The sequence below is a fragment of the Balaenoptera borealis genome, assembly GCF_965194805.1.
Source record: "Balaenoptera borealis genome assembly, contig: HAP1_SCAFFOLD_2400, whole genome shotgun sequence".
NCBI lineage: Eukaryota > Metazoa > Chordata > Mammalia > Artiodactyla > Balaenopteridae > Balaenoptera > Balaenoptera borealis.
The window spans coordinates 15,855-26,506 of NW_028121918.1; the positions used below are offsets into that span (position 1 = coordinate 15,855).

A 10,652-nucleotide genomic window follows, 5' to 3' on the forward strand; every position below is an offset into this window, starting at 1 on the left:
AATATAGAGGACCAGGCCTCAACCCAGGTAAACTGAATGAGAATCTCCTGGGAGTGGGACCCAGCGGGACTAATTTTTTATAAAATACTGTTTCTAATGCATACTCAAGGTTGAAAACTGTTATAAACTCATAAATACCATTAACAGTAGAACAAAGTGCTTTAGCCTGCTGGTTTAATTATCCTTTATTTGTTCAGTTAGGAATTAGTTCGATGCTTTTTTTTTTTCTATTTTTATTTATTTATTTATTTTTGGCTGTGTTGGGTCTTCGTTTCTGTGCGTGGGCTTTCTCTAGTTGCGGCAAGCGGGGGCCACTCTTCATCGCGGTGCGCGGGCCTCTCACTATCGCAGCCTCTCCCGTTGCGGAGCACAGGCTCCAGACGCGCAGGCTCAGCAATTGTGGCTCACGGGCCTAGTCGCTCCGCGGCATGTGGGATCTTCCCAGACCAGGGCTCGAACCCGTGTCCCCTGCATTGGCAGGCAGATTCTCAACCACTGCGCCACCAGGGAAGCCCCTAGTTCGATGCTTTTATAGTTCCATTATGTGTGTGAGCATTTTTTGTGTTGTTCTACATTGTTATTTGTGTGATTAGGTGGTAATTCTGGGAGAGGAATAATATCCGGCACAAAGCTGTACACAAAAATGTACCTAACCCAATGGGTTGTTTTTTGTTTTTTTGTTTTTTTTTTTGAGAATAGGTAAAAGCTTCACAGGGTCCTCTAAAACCTTGCTACACAGAACTGTGGTGGCCAGACAGGCAGACCTGGCATAACTTGGGAGCTTGTGAGAAATGCACAGTCTCAGGCCCCCCCACCAGAATCTGCATATTAAGATTTCCAGATGGCTCAGTAGGTGAAGCAAAGGCAAACTTTTCTCAGTTCACATCATCTGTGTTGAGGACCTGCCACTCCCTGCCCTAATCTGTCTCCCATAAATCGGTTAAGCTTGGGACTTTTTCCAGATGCTGCTTCTCTAAAGGGTCCATTTGGTAAAAACTAAATTAAGAACACAAATCCTTACAAAAGCATCCTTCCTTTGAAAGAAGACTAGTCTTCACAGGGTTCCTTCAAATAACCAGTTCCTCTAAGATATTTAAAATATGATCAGTGTATAAAATAAATTGATATCCACTTAAGTTTTATGCAGTGCATGTATTAGTATACATGTACTTTACTGAACTTACAGACCCTGGGACCCAAATTCCAAAATTATGAAAGGAAGGAAGCTTAGCCACTGCAGTAAACTCTCCCTGTTGACCCACGCCCTCCGGACAACTATGATGTTAGCAGTGCTCATCCAAGACTGTGCAGATCACATCACAGTCAAGGAGTTGTAGCAGATTCTAACCATCATCTAGACCAACTCTCCTGTTTTATAGACAGGAAACACCAGGGCCAAAGACTAAATGGAGTAACTTAAGGTCACATAGCACTTGAGACAGAGCCGAGCTCAGAATTCAAGCCGTGACTCCTCGTCCTGCACTCCCTATATAGCCTCTGTCACACATACTGCTCCTTCCCCACCACATGGCCTTGAACTTTCCTTCTCAGAAATTGCTGACCTGCCTTGGCACTTAACTGTCACTTTGCTTCTTCCAGCTACTGTTATGCCCAACTCACAAGACTGTTTTTCTCACTAGGCTACAGGAGAAGTTATATCACAGCTCAGTCAAAATATCCATTTATCAATCCACGTTTCCAAATATATTGGTAATGGATTCTGAAAAAGCTCAATACTAACTGCATACTCTGCAGACTATGTAGCATCACTATCAGCTAGCACCAGGAGCATGGCGAGGGCAGGGCCTTTCCTTAGGCGGCTAAAGATTAAAAACAAGGGCAACCATTTACTCAGTAGTACAAAGTCGGTAGGATACTACAGCAGGAAGCCAAAAACTGTAGCACAGTGGAGGCGGGCAGCACCTTTACACACTGTGTAAAACATACACAGTGTGACTATAAAATCACAAGTCTTGTCTTTTAATAAAACAAGCATGACAGAATGTAGAGCTCTAAACGAACGTTTCTCCCTCAAAGTAGTCACATCCTTAGTTCCAACAAAGCTACACCTGCTGGAGACATTATTTGGAACTCCTCTTTGGGGAAAGGAAGGCTTTAAAAGGCAGCCTATGAGCCACATTAAAAAACAGCCTTCCATTATGTTCGGCCGTTTAAAAACAGAATATCCACGCTCCAAAGATGACATTGAAAAAATGAAAAATGTGCTATAGCTCTTGTGGAGGCTCCGAAAGACCTCTAGCAAATTCTGAGTAACAGCATCACCACTGGAGAAACGTGTGTCCTCCCAGGACAGCCACTTTCAATGGGAGGGCATTCATTTGGATAGACAAGGTCTGACGTCTATTTAAAAAAAAAAAAAAAACCCACAAAACCCAGCCACACTCCTTTATAGTCACACTTGCATTTGATTAAAAAAATACAATACTCACACATGGTTCTTGTATGAATTCTAATTAAGAGACATTACATTCAGAATGATAGCACTCATAGTGATAATTTTCAGAAGACTCTAACAGCTTCTTTGCCACTTCAGGGGTACGTAGGGTGCAGCTGTTTACCTGAATGTATTCTTAAATAAGTGACTACTACCACTCTCATCTTCCTAGTTGTAGCTCTGTGACAGGCTACCGACCGAAAGTTCGTGTTCCAGACGTTCTTTGCCAACACAGATTAATTACAAGGGAGCCACATCCCAACGTCTTAGGGTGAATTGGGAAAGGGCCGGTTAAATGAGGAAACAGGCCATTCCTTAGTAAAAGTTTGCAGTTTTCTTTCCCAATACATCTTCTTTTTATTGAGAACTTCCATTTTTATCCTGTGTTCCTCCTCTGCCATCTCACACTCTCGCTCTAGCTGCTGGATTTTGGCCACATGCACCTCATTCATCTGTATCAGCTGCAGTTGTAAGATGGACATTTGTTGATGGTGTTCTTCCTCATGCAACATTTTTAAAGCAGCTTCCTGAGAGGTTTTGCTCCTGTAGTTTTTATTGGCTGTTATTCTGACAGCTGAACACGAGGGTTCAGGTTGAGAGGTCCCCTCACATACTGGGAAATGTATGAACTCTTTCTCATCATCGCACAGTTCTCTATTTGAAACAGCAAATGATTCTTGGGTGGCGGCATCAGCATGGTACTCGGGCTCCTCCTCGGGAGGGCTTTGCAGGAAGTACAGCTGCTCGGGCAGCATGTTGACGATCTTCTCCTTCCCCAGGACGTGGGTACTCAGAAGGGGGCTGACGCTCCGTTTCACTTTCTCTCTCCTTTCATGAGCCATAATCTTTTCGGTCCGAGCCTTGATGTTCTCCCAGCACTTCTTCAGCTGTTTGAAATCCCGCAGCGACACGCTGGGCTGCGAGTTGTATTCATGGGCGAGCGCCTGCTTGAGGGCAATAGTTCACGCGTCGCTTTTCTTACACTCCAGCACATACTTGTACTTTTCTACTAAAGCCAGCAGGATGCTCTTTTCCAATTCTGAGAAGTATTTGGCAGGTTTTATGATTTCGTTGTTTTGCATTTTCCACTACGTTTCTCCTGGCTGTTAGCTATCCTGCAGCGGCAGCGCAGCGGCCACGGCGATCGGGGGAGGGGCCGGCGAGATGCGAGTGCGGGCGGCCTCGGCTCCTCTCGCAGGCTGGGCGGCCGGGAGGGCCGCGGGCTCCGGAGCACCGGGCGGCGGCAGCGCACCCCCGGCTGGTCAGTTCTGCCATTTTTTGTCTCATACATTTTTAGGCTATACAATTACCTACATAAAAAGTTAGGAATATTATGTCTATCTGTTGAATTAATCGTTTCATTATTATAAAGTATTCTCCTCTCCAGTAGTATGGCCACACCAGTTATCTTTTGGAAGTATTTGCATAAAATATTTTTCATACATTTATTTTCAACTTTTCTATGAATGACATATAGTTGTATGTTATATCTGGGAATAGCATTTAGTTGTTTTTTAATTAATTTATTTTATTTATTATTATTTTTTATTTTTGGCTTCATTGGGTCTTCATTGCTGAGCACGGGCTTTCTCTAGTTGCGGTGAGCGGGGGCTACTCTTCATTGCAGTGTGCGGGCTTCTCATTGAGGTGGCTTCTCTTGTTGTGGAGCATGGACTCTAGGCGCATGGGCTTCAGTAGTTGTGGCCACAGGCTCAGTAGTTGTGGCTCGCGGGCTCTAGAGCACAAGCTCAGTAGTTGTGGTGCACGGCCTTACTTGCTCCATGGCATGTGGGATCTTCCCCGACCAGGGCTCGAACCCAGGTCCCCTGCATTGGCAGGTAGATTCTTAACCACTGTGTCACCAGGGAAGCCCTAGCTGATTTTTTTAATCCTTCTTACAAGCTCTGCTCTGAACTGTAATATTGGGTGCATTTACATTTAATAAAATTACTAATATTTTGGGGTTTATGCCTATCTTCTCGATGTTTTCCTATTTGGCCCAAGTATTCTTTGAGGCTTTTTCTCCTTCCTTGCTTTATTTTGCATTTATCAAATACCTTTCATTATTCCCCTTCTCCCTTGTAACAGCTTGTTATAGTTTTTAAAACATCACTCTTTTAGTACCCTAGAGATTACAACATGTCTTCTTTATTTATTACAGTCTACCTTAAATTAGAACTTTTATCTCTGCCTGGATAGTGGAAAAACTTTTAAAACATATTAACTCCATTTAACATCTCCCTTTTATCAGCTTCCTATTGCTGCTATAACAAATTGCCACAAATGCAAATGTATTATCTTACAATTCTGGAGGTCAGTAACCCAAAATAGGTCTCACTGGGTGAAGTGGGGTGAAGGGAGCAAAGTCCACCTTGACTCAGTGATCAGTATTAGTATTATGATAATGCCATCTGCAGCAACATGGATGGACCTAGAGATTGTCATACTGAGTGAAGTAAATCAGACAGAGAAAGACGATTATCATATGATATTGCTTATATGTGGAATCTAAAAAAAAGGGTACAAATGAACTTATCTACAAAACAGAAACAGAGTTACAGATGTAGAAAACAAACTTATGATTACCAGGGGGTAAGTGGGGGGAGGGATAAATTGGGAGATTGGGATTGACATATACACACTACTATATATAAAATAGCTAGCTAATAAGGACCTACTGGAGAGCACAAGGAACTCTACTCAATACTCTGTAATGGGTTATATGGGAAAAGAATCTAAAAAAGAGTGGATATATGTACATATATAACTGATTCACTCTGCTGTACGCCTGAAACTAACAGAACATTGTAAATCAATATACTCCAATAAATTTTTTTAAAAAAATTAGTATCATGAATATTATGCACCATCTATGAAACATTTTCAACAAAAATATTTAACATGTATCTAATCAAGCCTTTAGAGCTAACTTCCAACATACAGGAAATAATAGGAACTAAAGGATATCACCTTGTAGCTAAGGGAAAACAAAGGATCAAGGTATTGGCAGGCTGTATCCTATCTGGAGGCTCTGGGGAGAAGCCACCTCTCTGATTTTTCAGCTGCCTACATTCCTTGAATCCAGCCCCCAACTGTACAACTCTGACCTCTGCTTCTACCTGCACATCTCATTCTCTGACTCTCCTGACATGCTTTTACTTTACAAGGACTTTTGTGATAGTATTGGACCCAACCAGATAATCCTGGATGCTTCCACCTCAAGATCAACTCTATCGCATCTGCAAAGTCCTTTTTTCCTTGTAAGGAAGTCAGAGGTTTCAGGGATTCAGACATAGACATCTCTGTGGGGCTATCATTCTGTGTACCACACTTCTCCTACATTTTGTGTTAGTGGTGACACATATTTTAATTCAATATGTTTACAAACACTTCAGAAAGGAAAGCTCTACCTCTCAGAATGCCAAGAGACATAGACAAAATAATGAAGTTAGAAAATCACCATTTAGAACCATTATTACCTCAATCACGGTAATAACTGATTGAGGAAGAAATCATTCATAAATGCTAATGCTAGTGAAAAAAAGCTTGATGAGAAAGAGGACACTTACATTATTGCAAAGTACCACCCTACAAAATACTTGCCAATTAGCAATAAGTAAGTATAAAAGACTCCTTAATTAACCTTATAGTAAATAAATCTTTTAAAGAAACAATACAAATTATCATCACAATTAATGAGACGAATTGACATACCATGCTAACTCTATTCAAAAGAAAGCTAAGAGACTATATTAATACATAAGTATATTTCAGAGCAAAGACTATAAAGCAGAGATAAAGAAAGGTATTTCATAACGATAAAGGGGCCAATTAATGAAGAAGACATAATAATTCTAAATGTTTATGTAGTTAATGACAGAGCTTCAAAATTCATAAAGCAAAAAGTGAAAGAACTGCAAGGAGAAATAGAAAAACCTGCAAGGATAGTCAGACATCTCAATACCCCTCTCTAAATGATTGATAAAAAAAGTAGGCAGAAAACCAGCAAGGACAGAGTAGATTTGATCAACACTACCAACCAATTTCACTAGATTGACAAGCACAAAATAGTCCACCTAACATCAGCAGAATTACACTTTCTTCTCAAGTGCAGATACAACCTTAAGTAAGATAGACCAAATTCTGAGTTACAGAATAAGTTTCACTAAATTCAAAAGGATGCAAGTCAAATAAAGTATGTTCTCTGGCCACAATGGAATTATATTAGAAATAAAAAAACAGAAAGATCTCTGGAAAACCCACAATTATTTGGAAGCCAACTGCACACTTCTAAATAACCTATGGGTCAAAGACAAAATCAAAAAGGAAATTAAAAACTATTTTGAACAGAATTAAAATGTGACATAGCAGAATTTGTAGTATGACACTAAAGTAGTAGTTAGGGGAAATTTTATGGTACTAAATGTTTATATGAGAAAAGAAGAAATGTCTCAAATCAATGACCTCAGGTACCACCTCCAAAATCTAGAAAAAGAAGAGCAATTAAACCCAAAGTAAGCAGAAGAAAAGAAATAATAAAGATGACTACAAAAATCAATAAAAGAAAAAGCAGGAAAACAACAGAGAAAACAAATAGAAGTAAATGCTGGCTTTGAGAATATCAGTAAAATTGATGATTCTCTTTCCAGACTTATAAGGAAAAATAAGAGAGACAACACAAATTACCGTTATCAGGAACAGGAGAGGTGACATTACAGATTCTACAGACATTAGAAGGACAATAAGGGAGTAGTGTAAACAACTTTACGTCAATGAACTCAACATTTAAATGAAATGGACCACTTCATTGAAAGACACAAGCTCATCCAAGAAGAAAAAAACAGCCTTAAATGTCCTAATCTATTAAAGGAATCAAAATTGCAGTAAAAACAAAACAAAACTTTCCACAAAAAAACTCCAGGCCCACCACAGCTTCACTAGTAAAGTCTACCAAACACTTAAGGAAGAAATAATACACATCTTTCAAAAACGCTTTCAGAAAATAGGAGAAGAGGGAACTTCCTAACTCAGTCTATGAGCTAATGCTAGCGTGACACAAAAATAAGATAAAGGTACCACAAGTAATGAAAACTACAGACCAATATCTGCAAGAATGCAGACAGAAAAATCCTCAGAAAAATGCTCGTAATCCAAATCCAGCAACATGTGAAAAGGATTATACACCATAACCAAGTAGAATTTATCATGCGAATGCAAGGTTGGTTCAACATACAAAAATCAATCAATGATATATACCATGGTATTAGAATAAAGGACAACAAACACAAGTATCTCAATGGATGCAGAAGAAGCATTTGATATGTTCAACACACTTTCATGATAAAAAAAAAATCTCAGAAAATGGAAAACTGAAGGAAACTACTTCAATCTGATAAAGGGTATTTGTGAAAACTCCACAACTAACATCATACTTAAATGGTAAAACACTGGAAAGCTTTTTCTCTAAGGACAGGAATAAGACAAGGATGCTGACCCTTGCCACTTCTGTTTCACATAGCACTAGAAATCCTAGCCAGAGTAATTAGGCAGGAAAAAGAAAAAAAGGCATCCAAATTGGAAAAGGAAAAGCAAAATGATCTCTGTTCACAGATGACATGATCTTATATCCCTAAAGACCCCACACCAAAAAAAAAAAAAAGTTAGAGTTAATAAAGAATTCAGCAGCGACTTGCCTGGTGGTGCACTGGTTGGAACTCCACACTCCCAATGCAGGGGGCCCATGTTCGATCCCTGGTCAGGGAACCGGATCTCGCATGCCGTGACTAGGAGCCCACATGCTGCAACTAGGAGCCTGCATGCCACAATTGAAGATCGCTCATGCCACAGCTGGGGATCCTGCATGCCGCAACTAGAGATCCCGCATGCCACAACTAAAAGATCCTGCATGCCGCAGCAAAGATCTCGCATGTGGCGGCAAGGATCCTGCGTGCCGCAGCTAAGACGCAGTACACCCAAATAAATAAATAACAAATATTAAAAAAAAATTAAAGAATTCAGCAATGTTCCAGGGTACAAAATCAACACGCAAAAATCAGTGTGCTTCTCTACACTGACAACAAACAATATGAAAAGAAAATTAACAATTCCATTTATAATGGCATTAAAAAGAATAAAATACTTATGAATAAACTTAACCAACAAGATGAAAGACTGGTATACCAAAAACTACAAAACATTGTTAAAAGAAATTAAAGAAGATACCAAAAAATAGAAAGACATCCTGTGTTCACAGACTGGAAGACATAATATTGTTAAGATGCCAATACTATCCAAGACAATCTACAGATTCAATGCAATCCCTATAAAAACCCAAAGGTATTTTTACAGAAATAGAAAAACTCATCCTAAAATTTATATGGAATCTCAAGGGAACCTAAGTAGCCAAAACAATCTGGAAAAAGAAAAAAATTAGAAATCTCATAATTCCCAGTTTCAAAAAATATTACAGTGCTACAGTAATCAAAACAATGCAGTGAGCGGAAGCAAAAAGAACTACAATCCTGCAGCCTGTGGAACAAGAACCACATTCACAGAAAGATATACAAGATGAAAACGCAGAGGGCTATGTACCAGATGAAGGAACAAGATAAAAGCCCAGAAAAACAACTAAATGAAGTGGAGATAGGCAACCTTCCAGAAAAAGAATTCAGAATAATGATAGTGAAGATGATCCAGGACCTCCGAAAAAGAATGGAGGCAAAGATCGAGAAGATGCAATAAATGTTTAACAAAGACCTAGAAGAATTAAGGAACAAACAAACAGAGATGAACAATACAATAATGGAAGTGAAAAATACACTAGAAGGAATCAAGAGCAGAATAACTGAGGAAGAAGAACAGTAAGTGACCTGGAAGGCAGAATGGTGGAATTCACTGCCACAGAACAGAATAAAGAAAAAAGAATGAAATGAAGATAGCCTAAGAGACCTCTGGGACAACATTAAATGCAACAACATTTGCATTATAGGAGTCCCAGAAGGAGAAGAGAGAGAGAAAGGACGCAAGGAAATATTTGAAGAGATTATAGTCATAAACTTTCCTAACATGGGAAAGGAAAAGGAAATAGCCACCCAAGTCCAGGAAGCGCAGAGAGTCCCATACAGGAAAAACCCAAGGAGAAACACACCGAGACACATAGTTATCAGACTGGCAAAAATTAAAGACAAAGAAAAATTATTGAAAGCAGCAATGGAAAAACGACCAATAACATACAAGAGAACTCCCATAAGGTTAACAGCTGATTTCTCAGCAGAAACTCTACAAGCCAGAAGGGAGTGGCATGACATATTTAAAGTGATGAAAGGGAAGACCTACAACCAAGATTACTCTACCCAGCAAGGATCTCATTCAGATTCGATGGAGAAATCAAAAGCTTTACAGACAAGCAAAAGCTAAGAGAATTCAGCACCACCAAACCAGCTCCACAACAAATGCTAAAGGAACTTCTCTAAGTGGGAAACACAAGAGAAGAAAAGGACCTACAAAAACAAACCCAAAACAATTAAGGAAATGGTAATGGGAACATACATATTGATAATTACCTTAAACGTGAATGGAATAAATGCTCCAATCAAAAGACACAGGCTCGCTGAAGGGATACAAAAACAAGACCCATATATATGCTGTCTACAAGAGACCTAGGGACACATAAAGACTGAAAGTGAGGCGATGAAAAAGATATTCCATGCAAATGGAAATCAAAAGAAGGCTGGAGTAGCAATACTCATATCAGATAAAATAGACTTTAAAATAAAGAATGTTACAAGAGACAAGGAAGGACACTACATAATATTCAAGGTATCAATCCAAGAAGAAGATATAACAGTTATAAACATATAGGCACCCAACATAGGAGCACCTCAATACATAAGACAACTGCTAACAGCTATAACACAGGAAATCAACATTACCACAGTAATAGTGGGGGACTTTAACACCTCACTTACACCAATGGACAGATCATCAAGACAGAAAATTAATAAGGAAACACAAGATTTAAATGACACAATAGACCAGATAGATTTAATTGATATTTATAGGACATTCCATCCAAAAACAGCAGATTACCATTTCTTCTCAAGTGCGGACGGAACATTCTCCAGGATAGATCACATCTTGGGTCACAAATCAAGCTCAGGAAATTTAAGAAAACTGAAATCATATCAAGGAACATTTC

The 10,652-nt window shown here is 39.3% G+C and overlaps 1 pseudogene across 1 annotated transcript; it reads right to left on the reverse strand.

Moving 5' to 3' along the window:
- Positions 1 to 1,959: 1,959 nt before the first annotated feature.
- On the reverse strand, positions 1,960 to 7,677 carry LOC309622389 (myb/SANT-like DNA-binding domain-containing protein 3 pseudogene; annotated as a pseudogene). Its single transcript has one exon. The product of its transcript is annotated as a myb/SANT-like DNA-binding domain-containing protein 3 pseudogene (transcript).
- Between the last annotated feature and the right edge of the window lie 2,975 nt (positions 7,678 to 10,652).